Source organism: Schistocerca serialis, chromosome 2 (assembly GCF_023864345.2).
Source record: "Schistocerca serialis cubense isolate TAMUIC-IGC-003099 chromosome 2, iqSchSeri2.2, whole genome shotgun sequence".
NCBI lineage: Eukaryota > Metazoa > Arthropoda > Insecta > Orthoptera > Acrididae > Schistocerca > Schistocerca serialis.
This window is the reverse complement of record NC_064639.1, coordinates 955,346,818-955,369,758: the sequence shown is the minus strand read 5'-3', so window position 1 is coordinate 955,369,758 and position 22,941 is coordinate 955,346,818. Positions and strand designations below refer to the sequence as shown.

The window sequence follows — 22,941 nt, the reverse complement described above, 5'->3', positions numbered from 1 at the left end:
GAAAACCACTGCATTAAAGACACGTAACGTGTATCCACAGGACATGTGGCCTGTAATTCAAGAAGTGTCATGATGATCTCTCCATTGGCAAAAGATTCCGGAATAGTCCCCCATTCTGATCTCCGGAAGGGGACTGCCACGGGAGAGGTTACCATGAGAAAAAGATTGAATAATCAACGAAAGGATAACGTTCTACGAGTCGGGGCGTGAAATGTCAGAAGCTTGAACGTGGTAGGGAAACTAGAAAATCTGAAAAGGGAAATTCAAAGGCTCAATCTAGATATAGTAGGGGTCAGTGAAGTGAAGTGGAAGGAAGACAAGGATTTCTGGTCAGATGAGTATCGGGTAATATGAACAGCAGCAGAAAATGGTATAACAGGTGTAGGATTCGTTTGAATAGGAAGGTAGGGCAGAGGGTCTGTTACTGTGAACAGTTCAGTGACCGCGTTGTTCTAATCAGAATCGGCAGCAGACCAACACCGACAACGATAGTTCAGGTATACATGCCGACGTCGCAAGCTGAAGATGAACAGATAGAGAAAGTGTATGAGGATATTGAAAGGGTTATGCAATATGTAAAGGGGGACGAAAATCTAATAGTCATAGGCGACTGGAATGCAATTGTAGGAGAAGAGTAGAAGAAAAGGTTGCAGGAGAATATGGGCTTGGGACAAGGAATGAAAGAGGAGAAAGACTAATTGAGTTCTGTAACAAGTTTCAGCTAGTAATAGCGAATACCCTGTTCAAGAATCACAAGAGGAGGAGGTATACTTGGAAAAGGCCGGGAGATACGGGAAGATTTCAATTAGATTACATCATGGTCAGACAGAGATTCCGAATTCAGATACTGGATTGTAAGGCGTACCCAGGAGCAGATATAGACTCAGATCACAATATAGTTGTGATGAAGAGTAAGCTGAAGTTCAAGCCATTAGTCAGGAAGAATCAATACGCAAAGAAGTGGGATACGGAAGTACTAAGGAATAACGAGATACGTTTGAAGTTCTCTAACGCTATAGATACAGCAATGAGGAATAGCGCTGTAGGCAGTACAGTTGAAGAGGAATGGACATCTCTAAAAAGGGCCATCACAGAAGTTGGGGAGGAAAACATAGGTACAAAGAAGGTAGCTGCGAAGAAACCATGGGTAACAGAAGAAATACTTCAGTTGATTGATGAAAGGAGGAAGTACAAACTTGTTCCGGGAAAATCAGGAATACAGAAATACAAGTCGCTGAGGAATGAAATAAATAGGAAGTGCAGGGAAGCTAAGACGAAATGGCTCCAGGAAAAATGTGAAGACATCGAAAAAGATATGATTGTCGGAAGGACAGACTCAACATACAGGAAAGTGAAAACAACCTTTGGTGACATTAAAAGCAACGGTGGTAACATTAAGAGTGCAACGGGAATTCCACTGTTAAATGCAGAGGAGAGAGCAGATAGGTGGAAAGAATACATTGAAAGCCTCTATGAGAGCGAAGATTTGTCTCATGTGATAGCAGAAGAAACAGGAGTCGATTTAGAAGAGATAGGGGATACAGTATTAGAATCGAAATTTAAAAGAGCTTTGGAGGACTTACGGTCAAATAAGGCAGAAGGAATAGATAACATTCAATCAGAATTTCTAAAATCATTGGGGGAAGTGGCAACAAAACGACTATTCAAGTTGGTGTGTAGAATATATGAGTCTGGCGATATACCATCTGACTTTCGGAATAGCATCATCCACATAAATCCGAAGACGGCAAGAGCTGACAAGTGCGAGAATTATCGCACAATCAGCTTAACAGCTCATGCATCGAACCTGCTTACAAGAATAATATACAGAAGAATGGAAAAGAAAATTGAGAATGCGCTAGGTGACAATCAGTTTGGCTTTAGGAAAAGTAAAGGGACGAGAGAGGCAATTCTGACGTTACGGCTAATAATGGAAGCAAGGCTAAAGAAAAATCAAGACACTTTCATAGGATTTGTCGACCTGGAAAAAGCATTCGACAATATAAAATGGTGCAAACTGTTCGAGATTCTGAAAAAAGTAGGAGTAAGCTATAGGGAGAGACTGGTCGTATACAATATGTACAACAACCAAGAGGGAATAATAAGAGTGGACGATCAAGAACGAAGTGCTCGTATTAAGAAGGGTGTAAGACAAGGCTGTAGCCTTTCGCCCCTACTCATCAATCTGTACATCGAGGAAGCAATGATGGAAATAAAAGAAAGGTTCAGGAGTGGAATTAAAATACAAGATGAAAGGATATCAATGATACGATACGCTGATGACATTGCTATCCTGAGTGAAAGTGAAGAAGAATTAAATGATCTGCTGAACGGAATGAACAGTCTAATGAGTACACAGTATGGTTTGAGAGTAAATCGGAGGAAGACGAAGGTAATGACAAGTAGTAGAAATGAGAACAGCGAGAAACTTAACATCAGGATTGATGGTCACGAAGTCAATGAAGTTAAGGAATTCTGCTACCTAGGCAGTAAAATAACCAATGGCGGACGGAGCAAGGAGGACATCAAAAGCAGACTCGCTATGGCAAAAAAGGCATTTCTGGCCAAGAGAAGTCTACTAATATCAAATACCGGCCTTAATTTGCGGAAGAAATTTCTGAGGATGTACGTCTGGAGTACAGCATTGTATGCAGTGAAACATGGACTGTGGGAAAACCGGAACAGAAGAGAATCGAAGCATTTGAGTTGTGGTGCTATAGACGAATGTTGAAAATTAGGTGGACTGATAAGGTAAGGAATGAGGAGGTTGTACGCAGAATCGGAGAGGAAGGAATATGTGTAAAACACTGATAAGGAGAAAGGACAGGATGATAGGACATCTGCTAAGACATGAGGGAATGACTTCCATGGTACTAGAGGGAGCTGTAGAGGGCAAAAACTGTAGAGGAAGACAGAGATTGGAATACGTCAAGCAAAATAATTGAGGACGTAGGTTGCAAGTGCTACTCTGAGATGAAGAGGTTAGCACAGGAAAGGGCCGCATCAAACAAGTCAGTAGACTGATGACCAAAAAAAAAAGTTTATTCATCTCTTGGTCTCCCTCTACGATTTTTACCCTCCGCGCTGCCTTCCAATACTAAATTGGTGGTCCATTGATGCCTCAGAACATGTCCTACCAATCGATCCCTTCTTCTAGTCAAGTTGTGCCACAAACTTCTCTTCTCCCCAATCCTATTCAATACCTCCTCATTATTTACGTGACCTACCCATCTAGTCTTCAGCATTCTTCTGTAGCACCACATTTCGAAAGCTTCTATTCTCTTCTTGTCCAAACTATTTATCGTCCATGTTTCACATCTATACATGGCTACATTCCATACAAATACTTTCAGAAATGACTGCCTGACACTTAAATCTACACTCGATGTTAACAAATTTCTCTTCTTCAGAAACGCTTTCCTTGCCATTGCAGGTCTACATTTTATATCCTCTCTACTTCGACCATCATCTGTTATTTTGCTCCCCAAATAGCAAAACTCCTTTACTACTTTAAGCGTCTCATTTCCTAATCTAATTCCCTCAGCATCACCCGATTTAATTCGACTACATTCCATTATCCTCGTTTTGCTTTTGTTGATGTTCATCTTATATCCTCCTTTCAAGACACTATCCATTCCATTCAACTGCTCTTCCAAGTGCTTTGCTGTCTCTGAGAGAATTACAATGTCATCGGCAAACCTCAAAGTTTTTATTTCTTCTCCATGGATTTTAATTCCTGCTCCGAATTTTTCTTTTGTTTCCTTTACTGCTTGTTCAATATACAGATTGAATAACATCGGGGATAGGCTACAACCCTGTCTCACTCCCTTCCCAACCACTGCTTCCCTTTCATGTCCCTCGACTCTTATAACTGCCATCTGGTTTCTGTACAAATTGTAAATAGCCTTTCGCTCCCTGTATTTTACCCCTGCCACCTTCAGAATTTGAAAGAGAGTATTCCACTCAACATTGTCAAAAGCTTTCTCTAAGTCTACAAAACGTGTCTGAACTTGACATTACGTGACGAAACATTTTGCACAGGGTTAGGAATCTAATACTGTTAACTAATGAAAGAGACACTAAACATTATTTTTTACCAGTACATGTGCGCGCACAGGCTAGAGCCTAAAATAACGTGATGAAAATCTTTATGCCGGATCAAGATTCGAACCCAGGTAATCACCTTTCGTGGATACCTCGAGGAGTTGTGAATCTTCGCGGAAACGACGAAATAGTGCAGCTTTATCGTCTTGACAGTCTCAAATTCCGTGAAAGGAAAGATTCGAGTACGAATCCGCAGAGCACAAAAATATTCAACATCTAGAGTTCAAATAAAATAAGAAGTGAATTTTTCACTTGTGGTTACCAGAGGTGGAGGAAGTGTGTTCACGCCTGTTAAAAATGGTGGCATAAGTAGGAACTGGATCCAGACCTCGGGCTCAATAAGCTAGCGCCAGTCCACCAGATCAATGAAGTCCATATTTGGCTGGAACATCATTTGTTCGTAATGAACTAACTGAATGACTCGCTGACTGTCTGGAGTTGGATTCTAATCTGTTCATTATATTTGTTTCCTGGCGCTGTTGCAATCTTGGTAGGCCACATCGTCATCTTTCGACTTGATATTGTAATCGCCGAAACAAAACCACGTATCGGCAATCGAAGCGAATTGGCAACATTGTACGATGCAGAAGTTTCTGCAGAAATTGTTGCCTTACACTTGTGCGGTTCTGACGGCGGATCTGTTCGTGATTTAGTGCTAAATGGAACTTAGTTTTTTAGTCTTTCCACGCTCGAAATTAGCTTGGATGATTCGTATGCATCTCCAATGTCTGTCTTATGAAACTAACATACTACCACAATTAATCACCATGTCCGGTATCTTCCTGGGCATTAGGACCTCTCTTCCATCTTCGACTTCTTGCTTCTGTGACTTCAAAGCGCCCCCTAACATTGTTGAAGACATACACATTTTCGCCGATATACGCTGTAGCTAGTGTGTGACAAGCATCATACCTTAACCAAGGGCTTTTATCCCTAGAAGAGCTACTCTACAACGTGTTCTGTTCTGGCCTAAGCTCGAGCGACTCTCTGTGCAGACAACTGAATTGTTCTCCTGACTTCATGGGAAGTCCTTACATCGATAGTAGCCGACAAATGCGGCCTCACATCGTTAATGGCTGTTTAGGAATGGACGTATCCAGCTTGCACACCATCACTTCAGAGTTTGTTAAATTACCTGAAGCTCTCATAGCTCGTACGTAGTAGGGGCCGTTTCTTATCATTACGGAAACTTCGTAATAATTCTCTTCTCTTCCCCCCCCCCCCCCCCCCACTAATCTCCATTTCGCGCTTGAGATTTTTGTTCTGTATCTCAGTGCGTACCGTTCCACAGTGCACTTAAGTTACTGAACTATCACAGACCACATCTCAATATTAGCCTTATAACCAAGAAAATATTAAGAACCGTGATATTCGTTCAGGGATACACACGCACGTTATCATCGGCTAGAAGATAGTTTGCTCAAACGCCGCGACCTAAATTCTGCCTATCAAGTCGGCCAGATAGTATCTGAGACCGTAAAACACAATTACAGCCAACACCTGACTATCATCGATTGCACTGAACGAGGCGGTGGTATAGTCAAGTGAAGCTGAAATTCACTTCCTTTCTCCCTGATTACGTTTTATTTTGGTTCTCAGTCTTCGCAAATGGGGATTTACTTTCTTCAGTATCATTCCTTGGTGCATGATAATTGAACGGGCGCTCTGCCTATTGCGACTAAGATCACAGTGGGATTTCTCTCCACTACATGTGAAACGGAATCTCGGTAGTTCCAGATTCTCCACTCATTAAATATGCAGACGTAATTACTGCAGAAATAAGAAGTCGCCGTTTTAAAACTGGGAAATGGTATAAATATTTAACGTATTGCGTATGCATCTAACGTGACATGGAACTGTGTCTCTCGAACAGTACGCGGCACTACATTTTCTTGCTATTCATGGGCTGCCAGCGGAACTCTTAGGCTTGCTAAGCATGCCCCAAGGCCGATTTTGAATTGTGCAGACAGTTTCTTCCATCGTAAGCAACCTGTCACACATTACCACGTGCCACACGTTATTGCTTCCAGTTACGTACACCCGCGTTACTCCTATGTCGTCTGGCTACACTGCATTAGGATTCCTTCCTGTTCTTTTCTCTCTTCGAATCCAGGAAAGAAGTTCCTTAGTAAATCCACCAGCTATTTGACTGGCCAATGTCCTACCAACGTAAATTTCATTTTCTTCACAATCATAACTACGTCATCCTGTCCACTCCATTAAGTTCGTTCATTTCTTTGTTTTCCTATGCCTCGACTGCCTGATTAGCTCTCAATTTTGAATGATTTTCGCACTAAAAGACCACTTGCTGCCATAAGTCAAACCTACAATGCGCACTTGTGACGTTTCTGCGTGACGAAAAACATGAGTCACAACAGCAAGCGAGGGGGAAACAAAGTGAAACTTCACGAATGGAAAGGATATGGGATGTTCATTCAGTGATTACAAACTCGAGTCAAATTTATAAAGAACTTGGCACTATGAGCCCACTTGTCGGTACGACGTTGCACCCCCTCTCGCCTAGATGCATGCACTTATTGGGATGGCCGTCATAAAGCCGTTTTATCCCCTCTTGAGGAAAGCTGGCTCAGAATTGTTGTAACTGATGTTTGACATCCTGCATACTGGCACTGCGACGGAGCTGAAATCTGACTTGATCCTACACGTCTATCAGGGACGGATCTGGAGATCTTCCAGGCCGTGGGAGTACCTCAACATTACGCAGACAGTACATAGTCACGTTCTATGTGTGGAAAAGCATAGTATTGTTGAAAAACGAAACTACGGCACCGTCGCAAGAGATATAAACAAGAGGTCGAAGCATGTCCATGACATACCCTCGTACCGTCAGAGTTCCCACAATCACTGCCAACCCTAACCTGAAGTCATACCCGATGGCTCCCCACACTATGGAGCCAAGAGTAACACCTCTGTGCTCCGCTAAAACAATGAAAGGACACGTCTTCCCAATACACCGCCTTACTCGTCAACGATGATCATACTTGGTAGTTTTTATTCGTATGACTTATATGGTTCAAATGGCTCTAAGCACTATGGGACTTAATATCTGAGGTCATCAGTCCCCTAGACATAGAACTACTTAAACCTAACTAACCTAAGGACATCACACACATCCATGCCCGAGGCGGAATTCGAACCTGTGACCGTAGCAGCAGCGCGGTTCCGGACTGAAGTGCCTAGAACCGCTGGGCCACAGCGGCCGGACTGACTTACATGGCATTCCAGAATGAGATTTTCACTATGCAGCGGAGTGTGCGCTTTTATGAAACTTCTTGGCAGATTAAAACTTTGTGCCGGACCGAGATTCGAACTCGAGACCTTTGCCTTTCGCGGGCAAGTGCTCTACCAACTGAGCTACCCAAGCACGACTCACGCCCCGTGCTCACAGCCTTACTTCTGCCAGTACCTCGTCTCCTACCTTCCAGACTTTACAGAAGCTCTCCTGCGAACCTTGCAAAACTAGCACTCCTGAAAGAAAGGATATTGCGGAGACATGGCTTAGCCACAGCCTGGGGGATGTTTCCAGAATGAGATTTTCACTCTGCAGCGGAGTGTGCGCTGATATGAAACTTCTTGGCAGATTAAAACTTTGTGCCGGACCGAGACTCGAACTCGGGACCTTTGCCTTTCGCGGCCAAGTCCTCTGGTAGAGCACTTGCCCGCGAAAGGCAAAGGTCCCGAGTTCGAATCTCGGTCCAGGACACAGTTTTAATCAGCCAAGAAGTTACATGGCATTGTAAGTCTTCTTTAAGGACTTCGTATATAAAAGGCTGAATAAACAGAAGCAACCAAACAATGCAAAGAAAATATTATAACTGATTATCTATGTCTCTTAAGCACTATACAGCTCTGGTCCACCAAATGTAGCTCACTGAATCCACTAAGGAATTGTCGTAGTATACACTTTTCAATCAGGTGCTGAATAGTCTGCACAGGATCACCACAGTTACAAGCCGGGGCGACTTTGAACCCCCACGCACACAAACAGGTGCCACATCTTCCATGTCCTGTAGCGAATCGATTCGGTGATGTCCACAGTTTTCTGGGAAGACCATATCCATTCACACATTTGTTAGGGTCAGTTATGAGACGAGAAATAGTCGGAGGAAACTTATACGAAACCTCTTTCCATTGTTGACAAACGTCATACACAAGAGGCGCATCTTGCGTTGGCTAGGGTGTTTTTCCAGGTTTGAGCCTGCTCGTAAGTGTATTCTGTAGCTGATTATACAGGGTGATTCAAAAAGAATACCACAACTTTAAAAATGTGTATTTAATGAAAGAAACATAATATAACCTTCTGTTGTACATCATTACAAAGAGTATTTAAAAAGGTTTTTTTTCACTCAAAAACAAGTTCAGAGATGTTCAATATGGCCCCCTCCAGACACTCGAGCAATATCAACGCGATACTCCAACTCGTTCCACACTCTCTGTAGCATATCAGGCGTAACAGTTTGGATAGCTGCTGTTATTTCTCGTTTCAAATCATCAATGGTGGCTGGGAGAGGTGGCCGAAACACCATATCCTTAACATACCCCCATAAGAAAAAATCGCAGGGGGTAAGAACAGGGCTTCTTGGAAGCCAGTGATGAAGTGCTCTGTCACAGGCTGCCTGGCGGCCGATCCATCGCCTCTGGTAGTTGACGTTCAGGTTTCATGACTAACCTTTTTCGTAGGACTCTCCATACAGTTGATTGTGGAATTTGCAGCTCTCTGCTAGCTCTGCGAGTCGATTTTCCTGGGCTGCGAACAAATGCTTGCTGGATGCATGCTACATTTTCATCACTCGTTCTCGGCCGTCCAGAACTTTTCCCTTTGCACAAACACCCATTCTCTGTAAACTGTTTATACCAACGTTTAATACACCACCTATCAGGAGGTTTAACACCATACTTCGTTCGAAATGCACGCTGAACAACTGTCATCAATTCACTTCTGCTGTACTCAATAACACAAAAAGCTTTCTGTTGAGCGGTCTCCATCTTAGCATCAACTGACGTTGACGCCTAGTCAACAGCGCCTCAAGCGAACAAATGTACAACTAAATGAAACGTTATAGCTCCCTTAATTCGCCGACAGATAGTGCTTAGCTCTGCCTTTTGTCGTTGCAGAGTTTTAAATTCCTAAATTTGTGGTATTCTTTTTGAATCACCCTGTATAAAGTGACTTCTGGTTAGTGATACACTTTTCGACTTCTTTCATTGATGGCTGCTTCTCCTCTTATTGATGAAGGTCAATATCACGTAATACAGACAGCCATGGAAGTGGAGTAGATTTAGTAGTCCCACTGATTATTCTCACTGCTTGATGCAATTTGACGTCAATTATCCATACAGCTGCACTATTTTTCCTTACTGGAGCACAGTATTATGCCTTGGATTGCACTAATGCCAATGTAGAAGTAAGATTAGTATCTGCATTGGCACCCCATCCTGATCCGGCCACTTTTCTGACAATATCAATCCCGGTGTTCACTTTTTTTGCTACGTTTTCTAAATGGTTCTTAAAGGAAAGAGTCTGGTCTAAAATAAACCCCCAAATATTTTGGGTACGGATTATGTTCCAGGGGGACGTTTTCGAAAACTGAATTTAATTTGCGATTTGCCTCGCGATTATTAAGAAGGTAAGCATTTACCTCCGTTTTAGATGGATTTCGTTTCCATCTCCAGTTCTCGAAATAGTCGCCCATTATGTGTAAATCTTTGGTCAAAGATCATTCACACTCTTCCAGCTTTCTTACTTGATAAGCTAGTGTTAGCTCGTCAGCAAATTGTATCTTTTTAGCGCTAGTTTTGGGCGTATCGCTGGTATAAAGATAAAAATGGGTTCGTGATAACACAGAGCCCTGAGGTAGCCAGTCATTCAGCCTTCACCATTTGCTCCCTTTCCTCCAAGGAATACTTGAAATCGTCTGTTGCTGAACATGCTATCCATTAAACTAACCAACTTTTTACGTGGTATGACTTCTGCAAATTTCAGTAGCGGGCCACGGCGCCATGTGGTGTCAAATGCGGCAATAAGATCAACAAATGCTACTAATGGCTCTGAGCACTATGGGACTTAACATCTGTGGTCATCAGTCCCCTAGAACTTAGAACTACTTAAACCTAACTAACCTAAGGACATCACACACATCCATGCCCGAGGCAGGATTCGAACCTGCGACCGTAGCGGTCACGCGGTTCTAGACTGAAGCGCCTAGAACCGCACGGCCACACCGGCCGGCAACAAATGCTACTGCAATCCTTTATTTGCATTTGTATCTTGCTTCATGAAACATTTTAGTGCCCATGCCTGATGACAGAAACTGCGATTCCTTTGAAAACCGGCTTGATGACGTGGATTTACTCTGTCAATTAATGGTTGAATTTGCTCGCCCAAGGCGGTAAGTCATCGCTGAACACAATGCGACGCCATTCATCAGCAATCTGTGCTTCCCGGTCACAGCACCACTCCAAACGCAGCCATTTGTGTTGTGGTACAGCCTATGCATGGGATTGTAAATTCCCACTTCGGCTGCTATTAGTCTCCTATAACTGATGTGGGATGACAATAAATGTTGCAGAGAATCCACTACCTGTTCTCCTGTGGTAGGTGCAGATGTCAAGGAGTTACGATCTGCTTGGTGCACAATATTGTGATCCTTCCCTGTGGTGGTCAGATATGGCTGACTGGAACCTTCTACATCTACATCTATATCTACATCCATACCCCGCAAGCCACCTGACGGTGTGTGGCGGAGGATACCTTGAGTACCTCTATCGGTTCTCCCTTCGATTCCAGTCTCGTATTGTTCGTGGAAAGAAAGATTGTCGGTATACCGCTGTGTGGGCTCTAATCTCTCTGATTTTATCCTTATGGTCTCTTCGCGAGATATACGTAGGATGGAGCAATATACTGCTTGACTCCTCGGTGAAGATACGTTCTCTAAACTTCAACAAAAGCCCGTACCGAGCTACTGAGCGTCTCTCCTGCACAGTCTTCCACTGAAGTTTATCTATCATCTCCGTAACGCTTTCGCGATTACTAAATGATCCTGTAACGAAGCGCGCTGCTCTCCGTTGGATCTTCTCAATCTCTTCTATCAATCCTATCTGGTACGGATCGCACACCAGTGAGCAGTATTCAAGCAGTGGGCGAACGAGTGTACTGTAACCTACTTCCTTTGTTTTCGGACTACATTTTCTTAGGATTCTTCCAATGAATCTCAGTCTGGCATCTGCTTTACCGTCGATTAATTTTATATGGTCATTCCATTTTAAGTAACTCCTAATGCCTACTCCCAGATAATTTACGGAATTGACTGCTTCCAGTTGCTGACCTGCTATATTGCAGCTAAATCATAAAGGATCTTTCTTTCTGTGTACTCGCAGCACATTATACTTGTCTACATTGAGATTAAATTGCCATTCCCTGCACCATGATTCAATTCGTTGCAGATCCACCTGCATTTCAGTACAACTTTCCATTGTTACAACCTCTCGATATACTTCAGCATCATCCGCAAAAAGCTTCAGTGAACTTCCGATGTTATCCACACTCTTACCTCGGAAGACTTTTCTCCATTGAGAATGACATGCTACGTTCTGTTATCTAGGAACTCCTCAATCCAATCACACAAATGGTTTGATAGTCCATACGCTCTTACTTTGTTCATTAAACGACTGTGGGGAACTGTATCAAACGCCTTGCATCTACCTGGGAACCCATGTCTATGGCCCTTCGAGTCTCGTGGACAAATAGCGCCAGCTGGGTTTCACACGACCGTCTTTTTCGAAACCCATGCTGATTCCTACAGAGTAGATTTCTAGTCTCCAGAAAAGTCATTATACTCGAACATAATACGTGTTCCAAAATTCAACGACTGATCGACGTTAGAGATATAGGTCTATAGTTCTGCACATCTGTTCGACATCCCTTCTTGAAAAGTGGGATGACCTGTGATTTCTTCCAATATTTTGGAACGCTACGCTCTTCTAGAGACCTACGGTACACCGCTGCAAGAAGGGGGGGCAAGTTCCTTCGTGCACTCTGTGTAAAATCGAACTGGTATCCCATCAGGTCCAGCGGCCTTTCCTCTTTTGAGCGATTTTAATTGTTTTTCTATCCCTCTGTCACCTGTTTCGATATCTTCCAATTTGTCATCCGTGCGACAATCTAGAGAAGGAACTACAGTGCAGTCTTCCTCTGTGAAACAGCTTTGGAAAAAGACATTTAGTATTTCGGCCTTTAGTCTGTCATCCTCTGTTTCAGTACCATTTTGGTCACAGAGTGTCTGGACATTGACGGTGGGTATAGCTCCCGTCAGAGTTCTGACTCCTGGCGCAATGTTCACTCTCAATACGTTGGACGGACGACTTTCAGATTCCCAAGACTGACAATTGCGTGCTCTCGTAATTTGAAATTGAAGCATTGATGGTTCAAATGACTCTGAGCACTATGGGACTTAACTTCTGTGGTCATCAGCCCCCTAGAACTTAGAACTACTTAAACCTAACCTAAGGACATCACACACATCCATGCCCGAGGCAGGATTCGAACCTGCGACCGTAGCGGTCGCGCGGTTCCTGACTGAAGCGCCTAGAACCGCTCCGCCACTTCGGCCGGCCAACTTTTCAACACACAGCAAGCACACGATTATCCGAGTTCATGGAAACCCAAACCTACACGGGTAAAGGAAAACTCGAATAATGCAAAATACGCATGCCGTTACCGTAAATTGCTATTTACCGTGAAACTTCGTGGCAGATTGAATCTGTGTGCCGGAGCGAGACTCTAACTCGGGATCTTTGCCTTTCGGGGACAAGCGCTACGCAAGCACGACTCATGTTTTCTCGTCGCAGCTTTACTTCCGCCAGTACCTCGTCTCCTACCTTCCCAACTTCACAGAAGCCCTCCTGCCAACGTAGCAAGACTAGCACTCCTAGAAACATGGCTTAGCCACAACCTTGGGGACCTTTCCAGAGTGAACGTTCGCAGAAGAGCTTCTGTTAAGTTGGGGAGGTAGGAGACAAGGTACTGGCGTAAGTAAAGCTGTGAGGACGGGTCGTGAGTCGTGATTGGGTAGCTCAGTCGGGAGAGCACTTGCCCACGAAAGACAAAGGTCCCAAGTTTGAATCTCTGTCCAGCTCGCAGTGTCAATCTTCAAGAAAGTTTCATATCAGCGCACACTCCATTAAAGAGAGAAAACTTCATTCAGTTATTACTGTGTTCACAAAACATGCTACACGTCACATTTGATAGCCCACTGCATACTTACATGTTACTCACTGGAAACAGACAACTTGTTACAAAATTACACTGAACATGCACTGTCCACTGACTGATATATGTACTCGGACACCTTTTAGTGGATGTTGTTATTGAGTGTGTCCATCCTTCAATTTTTGACGGCTTGAACTCTGCTGCTGACAACTGCAGCGAGGTTTCTGCATGGCCACGGAGAAAAGGCAGCACGTTCATTCTCAAGAGCCGAAACCAAAGAGAGTAGTGAAGTTGGACGCTAGGATCTGGAGTGAATTCCGCTTTCTGACTCATCGCAAATATGTTTCATTGTGTGCAAGTTAGGACTATGAGCGGGCCAGTCCATTTTAGGAATGTTGTTATCCATAAACCATTGCCTCAAAAATGTTTCTTTGTGACAGGGTGCAATGTCTTGCCGAAACATTCATCGTCTCCGATCTGCTCCTCAATCGCACCCATTGCACAGTGCTGTGAAACGTGTTCTGTCCTTCTGCGTTTACCGCTTTCGTAAGTGCGGTAAGGGGACAACATACTAACGACGGAAAACGCCCCAGTACCATAACGTAACTTCCTTCGTGCTTCAATGGCGGCAGAAACCCACCAGTGGCTGGTATAATGTGACTCCTGTAGCGATGGGATCGCCGGTTCATGTTCTTGAACCGGTAGTGACAATGTCATCATGAACCAACACAGTGCAACGTAACAGGACACCAGGTCGCTGCAAAGTAACCTACTGGCGTCGTACATTCTATCAAATTTGTGTGTCATTTTCAAGTATTGTCAGCACACATTGGAAAATCGAACGTCATTTTACGGATGCTTGAAAACATGCTGTTTCCCTGTGTCCAACTGTGATTAGTTTGAAATCAGTTATGGAAAAGAAATTTTCTGAAAGAAAATTGAAAGTGATCTATTTTTGTATTTTTTACGAAAATCAACTTTGAACTTACAGAAATTTGGAAAGCAGTGCATGAAATATAATTTGCATTGCAAAACATTTTGTTCCTAAGTTGTTGTGTTCAAAGTTTCGCGTTTATCATGCCTTAATGAACGAGATATAAGAAGCCAAAGTTAAAATTTTATTCGCAGCGTAATTTTTACGGCTACTTCGCCTCAGTATTTGTAGTTTTGTTACCCCATGTTTGAAACTAAACCAACTGTTCAGTGGGAAGGGGGGAGAGGGGGTGGGAGAGGGCTTGCAAACATGTTATTTAGAAAGAGACTGGTATCGAAGCTTAACAGGAAACAATATTTGTAAAAGAGTTGTCGAATGTAGACCATTTTCACCATTTTCACCTTTTCGCAAAAATCATCGTCTTTTCGACGAATTTGTAGATTATTGGAAAATAGTAGACGCATGAAATTTTTTATTCTACGTCCTTGTGCTACCGACCTATTGCGTATTAAGTTGACATTCAGCGTGCGTTTTCTCTACGAAATATGAGAATCCGAAGTTTACATTTGTTTCGTGCAGCTACATTCGCACCTAACTTTGATTCAAATTGTATAGTGTGGCTAGGCCCGTTGGATATTAAAATACAGTTTCTTTTGCGGTTCAAAATATGGTCCTTCTAATGAGTTTTATCAAGGTCGAAAGTACTGCATTTTTTTATCTTTTTACAAAATCTTCAGCTTTACACTTAATTTATTCAGTGGTACGTAAATGAAACTCTATATTTCAGAATCTGTGCTGTTAGGCTACTACATGTCCAATTTCACTTTCGTCATACCTTAAGATCCATAGTAATAAAAGGTAAACTTCGCAATCTTTTCAGGTTCTGATTTTTTCGGGAGATTTTGCCTAAAATTGTTGGGTGACTATCGATCGTAAAATAATTGTCGTTATTATTCTTAACAGAATGCATAAAGCTGCACAAGACGGTTAGGTTTCGTTTTTTTCAACAAAATACTGGTCGAGATCTAACAGTTCAAGGTCGCCGGAAATTCTCGCACGCTCTTTGCAAAGTGGTGCTTGGAGTCAAACAATATTTCTCGGTCAGTATTGCTTCGACGAAGGTTAAAATTTACTCACGTTCATTGGTAACATGTGCGATTGCTCATATATAATTTCAACGAAATCTGAGATGGTCGAACAGGAAGTCCTAGGTGAGTTGACATGAAATGACCCTATAGAGTGGTGTTATATTTGAGCTGTGTGATGATGATGAGAGAAGGGAGAGGTTGAAACATGATGTCGGCACATTGCCTACACCTCTGGAAGAACACTAGGGGGTCGCTGGACTCAACATTTCCATCCGACGGACGGATCACCTACGAGGAGAGCTTTGGAACTTAATCCTTTCGGACACTCTGGCTATAATTGTGCGCATCAACTTTTATTGTGTCTTAGCTGAAACATAAATATTATTCCACAATGGGAACCTGAGGTACATCTTTGTGGATGTTCAACCTTTTCGTCTTGTGCAAGTGCTGCCAACTGTTGGGCGTCACTATGAAAATATCATCAAGTCAATGCAGCAGTAGGCAGCAGCTTGTGACCACCAGAATACACGGATGTGGTTGGTTCGCTATCTTCCACTGTATAGTTGAATATCGATATTTGCATTTTGCATTGTAAGTGATGAATTTTCATTTTATTTATTATAGTAGAGAATATTACATAACTAGTTATGTTGGTCCATAAAATGAAGCCAAGTGCATAAACAGTATTTTGAAAAGGCTACGTATTTTTGTATAGGTCTTGCGTCTAAAATCATTTTTGAAAAATCGCCAAAGAGAATTACCACATAAAGAAAAATTTCTCTTCCTCCAGAAAAAATTCAGGTCTGAAATGATTAATTCAGGACATCGGCGCAAAGTCTAGTGATCGGGAGCTTTACGCCGCTACTGCTGCTTACCTTTCGGGCCAAATACTGGCAAGGAAAATTTCAACCACCACCAGAATTCGAACGGGCTTACCTCCGAGTCGATAGCCATTGCACACACGTGCGTTAGCGAACGTTTTTACTCTCTTTTTATTAAATGTGGAACGCTTCACGATTTAGAGTGTCATCCTTGAGCAGAGGTCATCCTAATACTCTCTGCATCGTTTCAGTTTTAACATATGTATTGCCGAAGCGAATGCGACCTCAGCCAAAGAAGATTTTCAGTGATTTATCGCCAACAGCGTAGTCGAACAGCAATGCATCTGTCTGCCCGTTCATAAGCATTACGTTGTAATTACACTACTGGCAATCAAAAATACTATACCAAGAAGAAATGCAAATGATAAACGGGTATTCATTGAACAAATATATTATACTAGAACTGATATGTGATTACATTTTCACGCAATTTGGGTGCATAGATTCTGAGAAATCAGTACCCAGAACAACCACCGCTGGCCGTAATAACGGCCTTGATACGCCTGGGCATTGAGTCAAACAGAGCTTGGATGGCGTGTACAGGTACAGCTGCCCATGCAGCTTCAACACGATACCACAGTTCATCAAGAGTAGTGACTGGAATATTGCGACGAGCCAGTTGCTCGGCCACTATTGACCAGACTTTTCAATTGGTGAGAAATCAGGAGAACGTGCTGGCCAGGGCAGCAGTCGATCATTTTAAGTACCCAGAAAGGCCCGTACAGGACCTGCAACATGCGGTCGTGCATTATCCAGCTGAAATGTAGGGTTTCGTAGGGATCGAATAAAGGGTAGAGCCACGGGTCGTAACACATCTGAAATGTAACGTCCACTGTTCAAAGTGCCGTCAATGCGAACAAGAGGTGACTGAGACGTGTAACCAATGGCACCCCGTACCATCACGCCGGCTGATACGCCAGTATGGCGATGACGAATACACACTTCCAATGTGCGTTCACCGCGATGTCGCCAAACACGGATGCGACCATCATGATGCTGTAAACAGAACCTGGATTCATCCGAAAAAATGACGTTTTGCCATTCGTGCAACCAGGTTCGTCGTTGAGTACACCATCGCAGGTGCTCCTGTCTGCGATGCAGCGTCAAGGGTAATCACAGCCATGGTCTCCGAGCTGATAGTCCATGCTGTTGCAAACGTCGTCGAACTGTTCGTGCAGATGGTTGTTGTCTTGAAAACGTCCCCATCTGTTGACTTAGGGATCGAAACGTGCCTACACGATCCGTTACAGCCATGCGGATAAGATGCCTGTCATCTCGACTGCTAGTGATACGAAGCTGTTGGGATCCAGCACGGCGTTCCGTATTACCCTCCTAAGCCCACCGATTCCATATTCTGCTAACAGTCATTGGATCTCGACCAACTCGAGCAGCAATGTCGCGATACGATAAACCGCTATCGCGATAGGCTACAATCCGACCTTTATCAAAGTCGGAAACGTGATGGTACGCATTTCTCCTCCTTACACGAGGCATCACAACAACGTTTCACCAGGCAACGCCGGTCAACTGCTGTTTGTGTATGAGAAATCTGTTGGAAACTTTCCTCATGTCAGCACGTTGTAGGTGTCGCCACCGGTGCCAACCTTGTGTGAATACTCTGAAAAGCTAATCATTTGCATATCACAGCCTCTTCTTCCTGTCGGTTAAATTTCGCGTCTGTAGCATATTCATCGTGTAGCAATTTTAATGGCCAGTAGTGTACTTAACTTTTAATGATAGTTGCAGGTTCAACCTCCATGATGCATAACACATATATTTATCTCCGTTGAGGGTTAATAGTCCCTCCATGCGCCAAGTGTCGAGCCCGCATTTTGCTTCAGTTTTCCGGCGTTACTAGTATAGCATACAGGGTGTTTATTTTAGCTTGAGGCAATTAAGTATCTTGAAAGAGACACATCGAACCAAAAAATTTTCTAGGTAAAAAGTTAATGTCAGTAAAGGGAACATCCGTCTGTGCCACAACTCCACAACTGGCCAACTCCTAACCACCCGCCTCGCGTGAGCTGCATATTCCGTTTCTGCACCAAAATATGCGGTTTACTCAAGCTATCGTTTTCTATTCGTGATAGATGGCGCTGTAATCGCCAGATACCAAATGGGCCTGTTTTTGCAATTAAGAATCGACACACTTTATTCTACATTTCACTCACGGTATAAACTTTTACGTTCTAACCGTTGATATTTATGTTCGAATTTTACTTTAGTGTTGCAAAATAGATTGTATAGCGCACTATAGTTAGGTTTTTCAATTTCTGGCTGGAAACTACGTTTAGTGTGTCCAGGAACTACCATCCGATCGGTCATATCTCTTGCCTCTCACGATTGGAGCGTTTGATTTCGTGAGTCCCCTTGCTTCTCACCATTGGGGTGTATGATTTCGGCGAGTCGCCTTGTCTCTCACCATTGAGGTCGTGGTATCGGAGAGTATCCACGGCAGGTGCACTTGTCGCTGTCTCTTCATGGACATTTTATTTTATTAGAATAGTTATGGTTTCTATTCTGCCGGCAACCGCGTAGCGAACAGCGCGAGAGTTAACGGCGCTTGCCGGCCGGTGTGGCCGTGCGGTTCTAGGCGCTTCAGTGTGGAACCGCGTGACCGCTACGGTCGAAGGTTCGAATCCTGCCTCGGGCATGGATATGTGTGATGCCCTTAGGGTAGTTAGGTTTAAGTAGTTCCAAGTTCTAGGGGACTGATGACCACAGATGTTAAGTCTCATAGTACTCAGAGCCATTTGCCAATATTTAAAACTACCGACGTTTCGGTCACTGTTGCAAGTGACCTTCCTCGGGTTGTTTGTCTGTTTACTCAATTTTATTAACTGAAACCAATGTTTCTCATTTGTGGCAAAATGGTTCAAATGGCTCTGAGCACTATGGGACTTCACATCTGTGGTCATCAGTTCCCTAGAACTTAGAACTACTGAAACCTAACTAACCTAAGGACGTCACACACATCCATGCCCGAGGCACGATTCGTAGCGCCTAGAACCGCTCGGCCACCTTATATATTGACAGTGCGGTCACAAACCCAGAAAAAAATTTTATTGAATGTGACAATGGCTGCGGAAGCCTACGTTTATACTGCTTTGAGTTAACTGTATGTGGTTTTTGGCGTAGAATTCGAATAAGTAATAATTTTCGCGTTATTTTTTTCGTACGATGCGTCGTTTTCGAGGTATTTCGTTTTTTCAAGTTAATACAGAAACCCTGTATAGTAAACTAGCAACTTCAGGAAACTGTAGCGAAATGATGGATCGAAACTTGGTGCCTGGAGTGACAGTTATCCCTCAACGACGATGTACAGGGTGAATGCGAACGAAGCGGTACAATTTACTCGCTTCATACCTCACTGCTAATAGTGTCTCAGGAAGTCTTTTTACTGTTACAGGGTCTCGATATGTGCTCATCAAGTCACACAGATAATATCGAGATGATATTACAGTCTTTCCAATCATCGTGTAACATATCGGCTGTGATGGACTCTATCGCAGCAGTGATTCGCTGTCGTAGTTGTGGTAACGGTAGTGGCAAGCGTGGCACAAACACATTGTCTTTCACAAAACCACATAAAAAATCACAAAGGATTGAGTCTGTTGATTGTGGTGGCTATCTGACCACGTGTCTTCGCCAGCGTCTGCACGGCCTAGCCATCCTCCAGCTAGATGTGTGCGCTTAGGTGTCCCCGTACAGACAAGTAAAACTGAGGAGAGCCACCATCTTGTTGCAAGACGGTATTTGTTGGAGTCTTCTTGCAATTGACACAGCAGGCACAAAGGATTTTGGAACCGGTTGTTTGTGTGAACTGAAAGTCACGTCTTTCTCGAAGTGCTGATTTCTGTGACATTCGCTGGAATGCTGCCCGAATGCGATGAACATCTCGCTCTGACACAAACGGCCGACCAGAACTTTTGCCTTTGTAAATGCAACCCTTCTCTTCGAACTGTTTGTACCAGGCTTAAATGGAAACTCTCCTGAGTAGTTCCTGGTGCGAAATAGTCATTGAACAGCTGTTACCGAGTACCAGCACTTGTGGTGTAGATACCATTTTCTACACTAGCACTCCCGGGCGGCGGCTGCCTGCAACAAAGTAGCTGCGCCCACACGTAAAAAATAGGGAAAAAATCCTGAGATGGTCTGACAGTTTGTTAAGGTTTGAAGCGAATAAGTTGTACTGTTCCGTTTATATGATTTTTTAAAGTGTAAAGTTCTTGTGCGCTCAGCCCGTACAGGGTGTGAGCGGTAACTATTTACGACGTACTCCGCTAACGAAAATGAAGTCGAAACGAACACTTGTCGTCTGTCGAGTTGGCAAGCAACCTAAAATTGGCCTACAAGAGCCACCTAAGTCACATTCCATACGTTCTGCGCGATCTTTGAATATTCACTCGTCCTCTTACGCCTCCATCTTAGTCGGTCTTTGAAGTTCATTTCCTTTTCTCGCTAAAATCGTCCTTTAATGTTAAACACACTTATAAATTGTAAAACCGACTTTTTTGTGTAAATTTTACCTCGAATGGTTTTGAAATTTAACAGCGTAAAATTTAGAATTAAATCGTTTTGTTTCTCTGGCCTTCCTACGACGAGATTACTCTGATTCTAAGGATCACATTAGGTCGAATTGTGAACGTAATTACTTTCTGCATAACGTTTACAAAAGTCCTTTTTATCTGATGACCCTCCTGGGTAAGTTTAAATTGCTAATGTTTACGAAATAAAAAAAGTTACAAAAATCTGGCTGACTAAATCGATGGCGTAAGAGGTAGAGCTCAGCAATGTGCTCCGTACACTCGCTTTAAACTCGCCAGCGAGTTCTGTGACGTCATCTCCGTACTCCCCGTGTCCGTGTGCCCGTCGGCTCGACTCGTGAGTCTCCGCCGCTGCCCGCCCGTCACCTAAGCCTGTTGCCCGGTACAAGTGGACTCGACCGGCTCTGAAAGGAGAGGGAGCACATGAGTTCGCAAGTGTAACCGCCGATTCCTGTGATTCCCGCAGTATACGCAACCGTTTTGAAAGAAATTTCCACCATTAAATTGTAAGGTACTATTCATTTATTTCACACAGTCATGATTCCGGCTTTATGGCCACTCTCATGTGCGAGATGAAATGTCACAAAGTGTCCGGCCTGACTGAATGACAGAAGCAAGTTATATGCCAATATAAGGACCGACCGGTTAGCAGTGAATACTGCTCTGTTTCTCTGTTTATACAGGGTGACAATTATTCAAATGGTTCAAATGGCTCTGAGCACTATGGGACTTAACATCTGAAGTCATCAGTCCCCTAGAACTTAGAACTACTTAAAAACCTAACTAACTTAAGGATATCACACACATCCATGCCCGAGGCAGGATTCGAACCTGCGACCGTAGCGGTCTCGCGGTTCCAGACTGTAGCGCCTAGAACCGCACGGCCACACCGGCCGGCGGTGACAGTTATTGAACTATATCGAAAAAACGTAAATTAGTTACAAATTACGGCATGCACACACTTCATTCAATACGTAAACTTCACTACAGATATTCGGATTTAGGTTATGACATGTTCGATGTGCCTGCCATCATTGGCGATGTTATAATTCTGCGTTACCCGCTGAAGTGTCGGAACATCGATGCTGTCGATGACCTCCTGAATGGCTGTTTTCAGTTCAGCAATGGTTTTGGAGTTACTGCTATGCATTTCATCTTTTAATATAGCCCCAGAAAAAGAAGTCGCACGTGTTCAGATCCGGAGAATATGGCGGCCAATCGAGGTCCTTACCAGTGGCCTCTGGTACCCCAAAGATAGAATGCTGTCCGCAAAGTACTCCTCCAGGACATCAAATACTCTCGTGCTTCGATGGGGTTGAGATCCGTCTTGTATGAACCACGGATTATCGCACCCATTATTCCGTGATTGGACATTGCACACCGCACAGTCACCCGTTGTGGATGAAGAGACTTCTCGATCGTGAAATGCGGATTCTCAGTTCCCCAAATGCGCCAATTTTGCTTATTAACGAACCCGCCCAAATGAAAGTGGGCTTCGTCGCTAAATCAAACCATACTAATTTCTATCAAGCCCTACGGCCAACAGTGCACTCTGAACGTCCTAACGCCATCCTGCAAATACATTTGTATAGATAAAACTTAAAATTTAATATCTATTCAGAGAATGTCTAACATCTGGTCAGACACATATACACTCCCGACTCGTTACCGAGTCTGTAACGACAGTACCAGAAAACACGGCATGAGACTGAAGTGCACTCTCTAAATGGTGATTAATTGTTAAAATAAATTACGGAAATGAATGACAAGCAACACAACTAGCTGTTAGCCCATAAACCTAAGTTGCCATGACAAAATAAATTCGAAAATAGTGCACTTTCTTGTCGCAGGGATATAACAGTGACTTCGCTCTGCGCCCAGTTTTCGCTTGACGCAGCACATATATATTCTCATGATGGAGGTGGAATAAGCAAGAATATAACCGTTTTGTTTGCACTGGGCGAAATTTCCATGTTTGTCTTCTGAAAAGTGCATTATGACGTGAAATTTAACTACATATCACTCTTCCTCTAATGAAACACACCATCCTCAGTCTCATAAAACACAGCTTCGCTGAAGTCCTTCTAATCCCCAGTCGGTCATTTCGCCTTGTCAATGCTAGTTTACAGCAGTAAGATCATGTACTCATCTTCGGCAC

At 43.4% G+C, this 22,941-nt stretch overlaps 1 non-coding gene across 1 annotated transcript; it reads right to left on the bottom strand.

Annotated features, from left to right (window-relative positions):
* Window positions 1-16,350: 16,350 nt before the first annotated feature.
* Window positions 16,351-16,457, bottom strand: LOC126458754 (U6 spliceosomal RNA). The gene has a single exon (XR_007585722.1). It is a non-coding gene; the product is annotated as a U6 spliceosomal RNA (small nuclear RNA).
* Window positions 16,458-22,941: the final 6,484 nt, after the last annotated feature.